The 12,115-nt window shown below is 45.2% G+C and overlaps 1 non-coding gene across 1 annotated transcript; it reads left to right on the top strand.

Moving 5' to 3' along the window:
- The first annotated feature begins 7,205 nt into the window (after positions 1–7,205).
- On the top strand, positions 7,206–7,277 carry Trnag-ucc (transfer RNA glycine (anticodon UCC)). The gene has a single exon. It is a non-coding gene; the product is annotated as a tRNA-Gly (tRNA).
- The last annotated feature ends 4,838 nt before the right edge of the window (positions 7,278–12,115 follow it).

The raw sequence follows: 12,115 nt of genomic DNA, 5'->3' as shown, positions 1-12,115 counted from the left end.
CAAAGTTAAGTCGCAGCCGGTGTAGCACGCCTTCAGTGCGCTTGGGCCGACCCCGCGGATGCCGGAAATCGCACTTGGGGTCTAGCACATGGAGGGGCGCATACTGTCTCAGAGGATCCTGCCAAGGGGGCAGCTGGAGTTGCCATCCTAGGTAAAAAATAGTGTGTAGTCAGTGACCGATAAATGATAGCGGTAAACAGTAAAAATATGAAATTTTTGTTATTGGGTAGGAAGCAGACTCAGTTGGTGTGGTTGATGCGGCTTCCAACATTTATTTGGAGAGCGTAGGGCCGGCCAGAAGTGGGAGCGGCGAAGACGAGCTACCGCCAGCTGCACGGTCATGTTCCATCTCTCGCGTGGCAATGCTGACGCTGGCCAGGCACCGCTGATGATGACTGTGGCACTCATGATGACGATGGTGTCGCTACAATTTAATTAACGCGCCAAAGCTACACCTGGGCTGGCTTCAAGCCCATTTCGAACACAACGAAGGGAACTTCATTGATTAATTGTAGGGTTTAACGCGCCAACGCAACACAGGCGATGAGGCGCGCCGTAGTGGAGGACTCCAGTTTAATTTCGACCACGTGGGGATCTTTAACGTGCGCCGACATCTCGTAGACACGGGCGTTTTTGCTTTTTTCGCCTCCATCAGAAAAGCGGCCGCCGCGGCCGGGAATCGAACCCGCGACCTCGTGCTCGGCAGCGCAAGAAGGGAACTTCAGCACTAGCTGCAAAGAACGCTATAAGTATGTCAGCTCTGTCGCGTTCTTTGGGCTCCGCATATCTGCTGAATTTCACTGTTATTTTACATAGTCATCAAACACCCGCAAGAATCCCCCTTACTCTGCTGAATTACGAGCCTCATGTTTCAAAATTTCTTACTATTGCTACAAAAACGCGTCTCACTAACCTGCACGAATGCTAGTCAGGCAATTCAATTTATATCTACCTGTTAACCTCCCCGCCAATGTTCAGACAAGGGTGATGACGAACCTCCCCTGAGTATTCTGTAGCCTTCGATCTTCATCACTGAATATGTTTTTCCGATACGAGGCATGGCTTGCATACGGCTGGTGACGGCTTCTAAAGCGAAGGTTTCTATGCCTCACCATGCTGATGATGTAGTTACGTCAAAATGCACTGCCGGGGAAGCCACCTTTATGCAATGGGTTTCCACAAAGGCACATCAAGCTCGTGATAGTGTTCCAAAACCCCCAAACCTCCCATCTGGCTACGTCCCTGTTCGTAAGTCCACGATTGCAGCCGATTTGCTTCTTCTTCGCTGCCGCCACGACCTTTACTCCATCATTGTTGCTATAAGTGTGAGCTTCTTTTATTTTTTTGGAAGTGATAATCATTAGACGTCACCTTGGAAGGGCGTACGCCATGACGTGTCTTTCTCTTTCCTAGCAAGTGCTGCCACGATTACGGCGAACGCTGAAGTCTTTCTCGTTCCGAGCAAGCGTTTTCACGATTACGGCGAACGGTGGAGTTCTTTTTGGTCAATCTTGGCCAATCTCCCTAAGAGGATATGCTTGGCTTGACAAACATGCGCAGGGTATACGCTGGGCGGTCGTCGCGACGCACGCACACACGTGCGCGCCCTCGGCATTTTCTTCGTAGTTTTAACTGCGGACACGAAAAATTGCGATTTGCTGAACAGCTTCGCCGTCAAAAATGCTTCGTGAAGTGGTCGGCATCGAACCTGGGGCCCTCGAGTTATGAAATCGGCGCCTATCCGATTGCGTTATCCCCGCATTCGAGGCGCACAGCATTTTCTTTGGTTTCGTAGCGTGGTCGAATTGACTTTTGACTTTGGCTGAGTTGAAGTGGACTTTGATTTCGGACTTTGGCAGTTTGTAGTCTGGACTTTGATTTAACTGAGTTTGCATATTGAGAACTTCGTCTTCTAATAAACTCTCCGTTAAGTGCGGGGCAGACCTAATAAAATCCAAGTTAGAGCTAGTGAAGACTGCCAGCTGCCATATTTCCTCAGCCTTCGTATCTCAACTGCAAAGGTATCCGAATGTTTATACTATACTTTGCGTGCAAAAGCGGGCGCTTCGCTTTCAAGGCTTCACGTGGACAAATATTCGCCGAAGGAAATCGTAGGTTTACGAATTTTATAACCTATTTTTATAACGTATATGACGTACATAACGTATATAACGTTATAACGTATTAATCCTTAATACGCGTATTCTGAGTGTTTTAGTGTGTGGCTGGCTGGTTGCACCCAAGGCGTTTGAGCTACACCTACTGCACCAGAAGAAAGCCCGCTTTTGTAGCGGCGAACGACGCCAGGCATCTTTCGACGCTGTGTAATCATGAATGCCTGGTCGTCATGGCCAAAAATGCCGAATATTGAATCATCTAACGAGATACGAATAGTATAACCATCCCTTCACTTCTTATTATTGATTTTTACTGCTTTATTGAACCTCTAGGCATTGCGTGATGTCTATGTACATCGCCTCCTACGCAGAGATACAGACATAATGTCACGGCAGTAAGCACTGCCAACTGTCGGTGTAGTGCGACCGCCGCGAACAAGGGCCGTGAACCTACAACACGAACCAGCGCTTCCCTTCAACCCCAGATTCTCTATTTAGGATTCAACGCTCCAGAAGGGTACGTACACATAAAGAAATTGGCAGCGCATCTGCTCCTGTCGCTTCAAATATCGTCGAAATACGATAGCCTCCTGCCGCTCCTGCTATGTACCTCTCTTGTCTCCAACGTCTGTCTTGTCTCAACTGCCTCTCTTGTCTCATCCGTCCTCATCTCACGCTGTTCCCTCCTGTCTCGGTACACGCATTGGATGTTTGCGGAGTTCAATTTTCCCACGGTTGAACTGCTGCGCCGTCTTTTGGGACTGCTTGTTCTTTGTACGAGCGCAATGTTCGGGCGGCAGCCTTATTTGTATTTTGCGGTTAAAACATTTTTAAAGGATTATTTTTCTAATTTGCTCTTGCAAAATTGAGCACACATTTTCTTTTAATTCAAATAACACTCCAAACACCAGTTCTGTGTTGATTTTCTTCCTTACATCAGCCATATAGGATCTTGTTGAACAGTCTCGAAGAATATGGAACATCTTATGTGTTGCCTATATAAACATCTCATTCAATAATTAATTTTGCTTTTGACCGGGCGGCTGAATTTGGGGACAGACAGACAGACAGACAGACAGACAGAAAGACAGACAGACAGACAGACAGACAATTTTCACGTTTGAGTAGCCTAAGAAAGACTATCGTCTATTAATAAATTCTGCAGAAATTCAGAGAATTATCTACTAATGCGTAGCATTCTTATGCCGCTTGCCTTGAACGTGAGTTTTTACAGTCAAAGTTTTCGGTTTTTCTCTGGCATTCCACCTCCATCCATCTCCATTTACGCTATTATAACGATTCGAAGTGAAACATTCCCGAAATCTGCATTATCGTAGAAATGCAGGGCGTTATGCGGATTGCCATTTTCCGTGATTGCTTCATATTTTTTTATTTTTTATTTTTTCAAAATTTAGTTCCAGCAATTATCTCCATCTACGCTGTGATAACGACTACATTTGGACCTTTCGGGAAATCTGCATTATTGTGGGAATGCAGGGCTTCGCACGGTTAGCCATTTTCCGTATTTTTTTTATATTTCTCTTATTTTTTTAGTGTTTCAAAATTTCTTTGTACCATTTATCTCATTTACGCTAGGTGGAACGTCCGCAATATCTGCATTATTGTTGAAATGCAGGTGGTTATACGGTTTGCCATTTTCCGTATTTTTTCATATTTTTTCTTATTTTTTAATTTTTCAAAATTTCGTTAGACCAATTACATCCATTTAAGTTATTACAACGATTGCATCTGGAACTTTCCCGAAGTCTACGTTATTGTGAAAATCCCAGGCGTTACACGGTTCACCAGTTTTCGTAATAATTTTATATTTTCTTATTTTTTAGTTTTTTCAAAATTTCGTTCGACCAGTTATCTCCATTTACGCTATTATAACGATTACAGGTGGAACATTCGCGATATCTGCATTATTGTGGAAATGCCATCTGTTATACGTTCTGACATTTTTCGTCATTATTTTATATTTTTCTTATTTTTTAGTTTTTGAAGATTTCGTTCCACCAATTATATCCATTTACGTTATTATAACAATTACATTTGGAACTTTCTCGCAATCTGCAGTTTTGTGGAAATGGAGGGCGTTACACGGTTCTCCAATTTCGTAATTATTTTATATTTTTCTTAGTTTTTTTAGTGTTTCGAAATTTCTTTGTGCTAATTATCGAATTTACACTAATATAAAGATTATAGGTGGAACTTCCTGGTCCTGGCTGTGGTCCTGGCTGTGGAGGTGCTCGGTAAAAAATTCTACGCATTAAAATGCGTTTGATTTGGTACCCGGGCTGATACAATGACTATAGGCAGAGCGCCTACTGATTGAGCAGCACGTGGCCCTTTCCAGGGACGACAGTAGCTTTCCCGCAATGCTTGAAGCTTCTCCGCAATAGCAACGCTTTGAACCTCTCAGGAACATAGTGAAACCAATATATGTACGCCATATTTTACGTGAAGGTAGTTATCACTCCCAAGATAACGTAATAACAAATGTATAGCAGAACATTTCGTAATTTTACTCTAATCATCCTGAACAGAGCCCTGCCCATAGTTACTCTCGTTCCAGGGCTTCTGGTGGCCGATATATGAACTAGACGCGAGCCCGAAAGATGGGGTTGTGTTATTCTGAGCTGAAAGCGGAACGTTTTTATGTTCCCACTTGTGCTACGCCGCGCCCTGTGCTATCTCCTTTGATACGGGAAGAGCGCAACGCGTTCTCCGCTCGCCTAAAGTGTTCTTGTTGGATCGACGATGTTCCCGATCTCATCGAATGTTTGTGGAAAGAAGAGCGCTCTAAGAGAAGAAAAAGAAGCTGCAGATGACATCAACGTTTGGGTCTTTAAATGCACGACGCGATAGCGTTACTTCGACGTCGAGCGAGCGCTTTGGAATGGAGTTGCTGCATTCACGTTTTGTACTGCCAAGCACTGAAGTTCCGCGAATAGAGCAAAACTAGCCATGAGGGTTTTTAATTGCCGCGGCAGAAGGAATACTGGGGCCGTTTACCCTAGAGATGTGGCTTAAGATGTGGGCGTGAAATAATGCGGCTGCGGGGTGTTGGTAAGTTTGAGCGACAAGGCGATAGTGCGACTGATTCATAGTGATTGTTCTTAATCACCGTGGCTGGAGTGACCTCTGTGTTTTTGCGTTCTTGCTAAGAGAGAAAAATATACAGAGAAGACTTTTGTCGAGTAAGATAAAGTGGGAGATTAGGGAAAGGGGTAAGCAGATGGTACGGAGCTCAATAGTGGGTGGAACCACAAGTCTAGGGCCCCAGATACAGCAGATCCATTTTTTAACCCCTCATCAGCTCATGGCGATATTGAGGGGACGAGCTGGTCAGTGCTGCCTTCCATGTCTCGATAGACGTTTACCATGTAATTTTTGAAGTGTTATCCACTAACGGTACCCTTGGGCGTGGGTAGGCTGCGTGGAAGAGGGTAGACATTTCCCAGTGTTTGGCGCCGTTTTAAGTTAATCTCGGACGTTTCCGGACAAACATTTAAGCCCATCTAGATTTGTGGGTATACTCCTGCGCACACAGTACAGAACTTGAATTAGTGACATTGTTAGTGTATTGTTTTGTATGCACGCTTCCAGGGCGTTCTCGTTTCATAAGGCCCTTCAAATATTTTCGCATCTTCAGTTTTATGTTGCTAGCGTTACAAGTTAGCTCTGATTTATACGGCCCTTTTGGCGTGGATGTAGACAGTGGTGCCCTAGGACGTGGAGTATAATTTTTTTATTGGCACAAAATTGGCTTTGTCCAAAATTTACCTTTGACCTAGTTCCGATTTTTCTTATTTTCGTTTGGTTTAAACCTGCGATAATTGTTTTGGCGCGAATTTTTTGCTCGAACTTTTTTCTTTAAATGTTTGTTTTTAGGTATAATTTAGAGGACAGGAATAAACTGGGATGAAGTGGTATCATTGCTATCGGGAGAAAACAGTCTTTTTAATAGACCCATTTCGAATTTCGTCTTCATGGCCGTTTAATCTATACACGTCTGGTGATTGCTGGTGCGGCATTTTTCCCCGTCTGCATGCTCTGCTGCAACGCGTGTACTGCGAGACTTGAGGAGAAACAGTTTAGGCCCATAAGCCCACATGGCTGTAAAATAGAAGGAGTTTGTGGAGTGTGCCGCTGCGTTACTTACCTCGTCGCCGACATTCCCCGGCCTTATGCGGTCGCTGTCAATAATGTACTGAAAGCAAACGGTCTCCGCACAGCGGATTCCGCAAACGGTTTCCGCACAGCGGGTGGCTGCTGAAGTAGTGTTTTTGTTACAAAAGGCTCTACAAACGTAGCGCGAAGAGACGTGCGTCTTTTTTTCTGGGAACAGCAGTCCCACCGACGCCCTAGGCCAGTAAAGCATAAGAGAGAAAGAAATAATATAACGAAAATAAAGTAATATAAATTAATAATTGGAACATAAATAGAACTAGAATGTAATATTATTCGAAATTAAAAAAATAAATTTTCTAAATATATGTAAGCATTGGTAAGAAGAACGAAATGGTAGTCAACAGTTGCGTGACTTGTTGACTTCCACCGGCAGTGTAAGTAAAGGCTCGTTGGATTCACACTTTAATCACACTGCAGCCGGCATCGAGCAACGTACGGCAAAATGAAGCTCGACGGGAATTGCGAGAAGAAGCGGTCGAGCTGCAGGAGTGAACAAATGCGAAGCCACCGTCTTGCAGCTTGACCCCTTGCACCTTGATGAGCAGTCAAGAAGCCTCACAGTGGCTCAGTGGCCTCACACAACCGAACGCGCACAGCGAAGGGTCCAAATCCGAGGTGGACAACCGTGGGGCGCACGACCAGTGGGTCCGAACTCCGAAGTCCTCGACGAGAGCCGGAGAACGTCTGAAAACCTGGGACGGCGGCAGCGGAAGTGACCCAATTTACAGCTGGTCGCAGGAGGACGCCACGCATGCGGCTATTTTTGGTCTCTATGCGTGCGCGCTGACCAGTTGTTTTTACCCCTCTCCGCAGTCGGCGCCCTCGCAAGAGTGAATCGCCGGCCTTGGATGTATGGGACGAGAAGCGCTGCGGAATGGGCCTTGACCGTCGGCGTCGGTGGTATAGTGGTTAGCATAGCTGCCTTCCAAGCAGTTGACCCGGGTTCGATTCCCGGCCGACGCATGATTTTTGTTTTTTCTTTCTCTTATCGGAGTTATACGGAAATATACGTAGGCATACACATGGCGAAATACGCCTAACAGAAGAGGGTTGGTCGCTGGATGTTGTGTTCTGGACTTTTATTAGTTATTTGAAATGCGTTTGTTGGCAACAGCCAACAAACGTAGAATATATATGTTCTGTGGAGTCAGTAACTAACTGTATTGAACAAATACTTCTCTATAACCAGCTCATCAACATCATCATCAGCCCATCTGTTTCTATAGATGAACTCAAGAGTTGGACAAAAGTCCGTCTGGTCGGGGAACACATTGTGAACAAGGCCCCCGTAAGGGAGCCGAAACGTCTTTGTTTTTATAAACTATCAAGGTCGGAGTCAGTTTTTAATTGCGGTCGGGTTTCCATATGGTAGATAAATTAATGAGCTTGTATCGTTGCTTTAGGGACAAACACTTTTCTGTAAATGACTGCAGCCTCGGAGCTAGCTTAGGAAGCCTTCTCTGTCTGATGGTCTGTATGTGTTCTGGGCCAAACACTTTCCTAAAGGCAGATAAATGTTGCTAGATGGTGATATGTCTATAAGTAGACAGTCATATTATGCCTGCAGCAGCTTTTGTGGCTACTTCTTATTAGCTTTAGGGCAAACAATTTCCTGTGGCTGGCAAAGGACAGCTGAATGGTTTCAAGTTTATCGACTTGAAGGTAACAACGGTCTGTAGCCAACCAAAAGAGCATTGCCGCGGTTGGTTTATAGAAAAAAAAAACATACATATATCTTTAATTGGCTGAAGTAGCCTGAATAGCTGTGGGGCCATAGCTTGAACACAATAGAATTTTGTATAGCCGGTAAAATAATATTTTATGGTTTAGAGTCCTTAGCCTACGATACATAAAAGCTTTAATAGCGGGTTGCAGCCTATTTTATGCCCTTTTATGGGTGGCTAATGGCACCTGCAAGTGGCGATAGCTCACACTCGTAGACCACTTTTGTTGTGTGGGATCGGAGACACCGGATCGTGTATGGAGCAAAAAAATAAAATAATAACGCCGCTGCCAGTGGCGTACGCTGTGCTTTATTTCGGTGTGGGCCGAACGCCTAGAAAATGGGAATATAAAAGTGGGGAAATCACAAAAGCCAAAAACTGCAGAACAAGAGAAAAAAAACTTAAAAAGCAATAAGATGAAAATAAAAACAGAGAAGTTCGGGTGGCCGTAAACGACCTTTCCGTACTCCGCCGAAATGTTTGGCTCACTCGCATTTTACCTCACGGGTATCGCACATTGGCGGAAAATGGAACCAACAGCAGATCTCGAAACCTCAGTAAGTTTGGTGTGTACATTGCGACTAAAAATAACCATCGTAGCCGTTATCTGGAGAGAGGAGTTGGTGCCTTAGTCCATTCCTTCCCCTCCTTCCCCTAGGAGGAATATTTCGCTCGGGGAGGGGGGGGGGAGGAGTAATGGCGCGGCCCCCTACCACGCTAAAGGTTGATGTTAATAACCTCCCATGCTTTGGGCGTGTGGTTGTGTGATGCCGCCGAGGAACTAGCTCCCGCTTGCCGGTATACCCTCCTTCTTCATCCTTGCTAATAAAACTTCGAGTGGTCGCCTCATCGACGCTGGCTTTGCATTTTTAACTGCTAGCTGGTCGCATTTCTTCTCGAACACAGTCGAGCGTCGTTTTCCATACGTTGCAGGGTACCAGCTACAGTGCTTGAATTTCCTGAAGTGTGAAACCTACGTTACTTGTGGCTCAGTCAGAAGTCAGCAAGTCACGCATCCTCTCAACCAATGCCTATGTTTATCGCTTATAGTGGTTTTTTTACTTTGTGTATTTATTTACTTAAATAGATCAACGTAGTTGTTTAGTTTTTGATACTTATTGTAATGCATTCTATTTATTAAAGAATTATTGCTTCATTGGACATCAGTGTTACCGGCGTCCTCTAAATGAGGGCCACACTTTCGTTCGCGCTACTCTTATGTTTTACTACTTACTGTAATGAAATCCCAACAGCAATAGTCATTACCTGCGGCGAAATCCGACAGCTGCTTTCAACATGCCTTTGACAGCAGCCACATATGGCCACAGAATGCCGGCGCCGAGTGGAGTGACGCAGGGGGCACCCTCGGCCAAGCTCCTTAATTTTCTCTGCCACTTGGACGAGATAGGACATGTGTGGAGTAAATCTATTCTTTTTTGGGTGGAGGGGATTTACCGCGCTTAAGCTACGCCTAGGCTATGAGGCACGCCTTAGTGGATGGCTGCGGATTATTTTTTTACCCCCTGGAATTCCTTAACGTGCGCCCAAGTATCGGCCTGCGGGTGTTTTCGGTTTTCGTCCCCTGAAAGGTAGGCACGGCAACGAGATCCAACCGGTCTCCTTGGGCTTAGCAGCGCAACGCCTAAGCCAGTGAGCTACCGGGGTGGGGGAAAATTTATTTATGTCAGATTTCACATATTCATTGTAGCCGGACCTGGATGATGAAAAATGCCGCAGCTGAAAACTCGGGATGTACATTGGGATTGTCTGGTACAACCTACCCGTTAGGATGCAATCGCTTACTAAAATATATCCTAGCCAAATTGAAAACACACATGTTTGGTCTCATTTATTTGCCCGCTCAGAACAGTTCTGAAGAGTTCCTGGGCAGTCAAAAACTGCTCTGGCAGTAAATACCGTATGAGGACAAAAAACAGCAGCTGCTCCAAAGCAGTTCTGAGCTGTCCAAAATATCAAACAAAAAATGCCTTTTGTTAGCTATTCCTATTCGACATCGTTAGAACGCTCAAAATGCCACCGAGGCACTGATTCAATACGCACAAGCGGATATCTAAACACATTGTATTTCCTGAAATAATGTATGAACAAAACACTATTGTTATAAACAATTAAAGGCTGCTATTCGGCGCTGGAAGCGAAATTAACGAGATCGATGTACATCATGATGCAGGTCAAAAACATGCTAGCAACCTATGACCGGTGTAGCTTTGTAGTTATTGTAGTTGTGGTGGCTTTGTTAATGTCTAGAACTAGCATTTGGTAGCCTGCTCAATCCCACTATGACCCCAGGTGGTGGTGGTGGTAAAAACATTTATTTGAGCTTGAGGGGAAGAAAGGGAAGGGGAAGTGGTCAGCCTCCCATGTCCGGGAGGCCGCGAGCCCGCGCCGATTCCAGAGCTCGTTTCACCAGGGCGAGTTGCTGCTCCGGTGCCGCGCTGGTCAGAGCGGACTGCCACTGCTCAAGGGTGGGGGAGTGAAAGGGGATTGGGTGATGCGGGCAGGAGAAGAGTAGGAACGATGTTTTTACCGGAAAAGGTAAGAAAAGCCAAACACTTTCACAATTTCCGCTGCCCAACGTCAGCAGTGACGTGACAGGGGAAATATTAAAAGCCCATTATCAGCATGCTAACTCGTTGTTAGCATTAAAGTTGTACAATAAAACCAAAGACGACAGACCGATTAGTCCCACACTCAAGTGTCGTGGAGGTGGCTTTGGTCTGGGGGCACCAGTCGGGCAAACTCAGTCGGGCAAACTCGGAGGACATAAAGGCTGGGTGAGACATCGGCTGCTGAATCGTGACTACTTCCTCACTGCATTCAATATCTGGCCTAACTGCTTCATTTTGTCTTTCAAATCACGCAGATTTTATTGATTAAAACCGTGTTTTGAATGAACAGAAATGGGATATTGTTTTTGTGGTCGCTTGAAACTACAGCACATTTCTGCGCACCTGTGTAATGATGGAACTCACCTAACCGGTACGATGCGTGATTTAATCGAACCGGGACTGAACTGGAATGAAATTGAATTCATTCGAACCTGGACTGTTACCGAAGCAGTTTTTTTTTCGTTTCAGGGCCATGATTTTATTGTAACATATATGTCATTTAATCATCAACCTCATCTGAGGTAGCAAGCCTTACCGTTAGTGGAGCTGACGTCTTCAGTCTCCAATAAAAGCTATCTCTCTCTGTTAGTGTAAAGTTATATCGGGGTTCTAAGTACGGCATTGTGCTGCACGGATCCTTCATCATATGCTCCGAAATGCGAAGCCTCTCACATTTTTCTTTTCTACAAGGGGGAGGGGGAAGAGTGAGGCGATGTCGCATTATCAGGCAACCTTTTGCCTCCTTGGCACTCCCGCCAGAAGACAACTGCACGCTGTGATGTTCACCCGTGTAAGATGCGCTCGGCAGTGAGAACAAAAGCAAGTAAAAGCCTCTATCTGCCCTCCTGAGTGCTTTTGGGTTTTGTTCTTTGCCTACAATTATTTTTCGATTATAAAGTACGAACGTTTAACTAAATAGCCCATTCTCAAGCCCTGGCCAATACCCTTCGTGGGTATTACACTGAAGTAGAATAATACGAAGACTTGGTTGTAAAATGTCTAGTGATGAAACTTTTCTGATTTCGCAATTTCTTTTTTTAGTGATGGATTTTTAGTACTCTCGACCCGCTATAAATTATTTTAGGGCTTCAGTGAGTGTGGGTTGTATGCAGGTGAGCTTCCTGCAGAGCTCAAAAATATCCCCAGTGCACTTCCTTACCCTTTCCCTCAAACCACAAACAACATTTAGACAAGGCACATTTTTATTTTTCCCGCCCTGACTGACCAATCCACTGGCCGGGTATGTGTCATTCTCGAAGAAACAACCACTCGCATAATTACGGCTCCGGAACAGACGTGAGGGGCATAGGAAGCCAAAGCCCTCCCCCCTTCTGGCCTCGAGCCTCCTTTTTCTGGTTTTGGCACAATTAAGTACGTTGCGACTGATACGCTAAAATAAAAGAAAACACTGGCTGGGGCGCTTCGCACCGAGCTGCTCAATACGAAG

Source organism: Haemaphysalis longicornis, unplaced genomic scaffold (assembly GCF_048455015.1).
Source record: "Haemaphysalis longicornis isolate Haplotype H1 unplaced genomic scaffold, Haemaphysalis longicornis Haplotype H1 scaffold_1, whole genome shotgun sequence".
In the NCBI taxonomy this organism is placed as follows: domain Eukaryota; kingdom Metazoa; phylum Arthropoda; class Arachnida; order Ixodida; family Ixodidae; genus Haemaphysalis; species Haemaphysalis longicornis.
This window is presented reverse-complemented; position numbering and strand designations above follow the sequence as displayed.